A 1,357-nucleotide genomic window follows, 5' to 3' on the forward strand; every position below is an offset into this window, starting at 1 on the left:
TTTTGAGACGGAGTCTCGCTCTGTCGCCCAGGCTGGAGTGCAGTGGCCGGACCTCAGCTCACTGCAAGCTCTGCCTCCCGGGTTTACGCCATTCTCTTGCCTCAGCCTCCCGAGTGGCTGGGACTACAGGCGCCTGCCACCTCGCCCGGCTAGTTTTTTGTATTTTTTTTGAGACGGGGTTTCACCGTGTTAGCCAGGATAGTCTCGATCTCTTGACCTCGTGATCCGCCTGTCTCAGCCTCCCAAAGTGCTGGGATTACAGGCTTGAGCCACCGCGCCCGGCCTAGGTTTGCTATTTTTAAGGTATTTTACATCTATGTTCATAATGAACTAGGCCTGTAATTTTTCTCTCTCATATTGTCCTTGCCTGGTTTGGTAGCAAGTTTATGCTGACTTCATAGGATGTGCTGCGTAGCAGCCCTTCTTTATTAATTCTCTGGAAATTATTGATTTAAGATAATTAGTTACTTGAACTCTCAACTCTGTTTTTCTTGCACGAATATACTCATTTGCACCTTGTTGTTTTCATTTAACAATATATCCTGAAAACTGCTCTCCAGTAGTTCATAACGATTTTTCCTCTATTACAGCTGCATTTGACATCCCTTGCACATACACCTTAGTCATATAGCCAGTCTCCTATATTTAGGCATTTAGGTAGTTTCCAAGATTTGCTATTATAAATAATGCTGCAATGAACAATGATGCATAATTTTCTGTATCATTGGAGGTATAATATCAATACATTTCTAAAAGTGTGATAGTTAGGCATGGCTGGGCGCAGTGGCTCACGCCTGTAATCCCAGCACTTGGGAGGCTGAGGCGGGCAGATCATGAGGTCAGGAGTTCGAGACCAGCCTGGTCAACATGGTGAAACCCTGTCTCTACTAAAAATACAAAAAATTAGACGAGCATGGTGGCACGCACCTGTAGTCCCAGCTACTCAGGAGGCTGAGGCAGAAGAATCGCTTGAACCTGGGAGGCGGAGGTTGCAGTGAGCCAAGATCAAGCCACTGCACTCCAGCCCGGGCAACAGAGCTAGACTTTGTCTCAAAAGAAAGAAAAAAAAAGGATAAATACACATATAGTTTGGCAAGATATTGCCAATTTCTACTTCGTAAAGATTATGCCTTTTTTTTTTGAGACGGAGTCTCGCTCTGTCACCCAGGCTGGAGTGCAGTGGCCGGATCTCAGCTCTGCCCGCCACCTCGCCCGGCTAGTTTTTCGTATTTTTTAGTAGAGACGGGGTTTCACCGTGTTCGCCAGGATGGTCTCGATCTCCTGACCTCGTGATCCGCCCGTCTCGGCCTCCCAAAGTGCTGGGATTACAGGCTTGAGCCACCGCGCCCGGCCTATT

General features: G+C 47.3%; 1 protein-coding gene across 1 annotated transcript in view; it reads left to right on the top strand.

The window, feature by feature from the left end:
* Positions 1-1,357, top strand: part of WFDC10B (WAP four-disulfide core domain 10B) — a 13,051-nt gene that overhangs the window by 1,518 nt on the left and 10,176 nt on the right. The window lies entirely within an intron of this gene.

Source organism: Rhinopithecus bieti, unplaced genomic scaffold, assembly GCF_001698545.2.
Source record: "Rhinopithecus bieti isolate Rb0 unplaced genomic scaffold, ASM169854v2 scaffold_10347, whole genome shotgun sequence".
Lineage (NCBI taxonomy): Eukaryota > Metazoa > Chordata > Mammalia > Primates > Cercopithecidae > Rhinopithecus > Rhinopithecus bieti.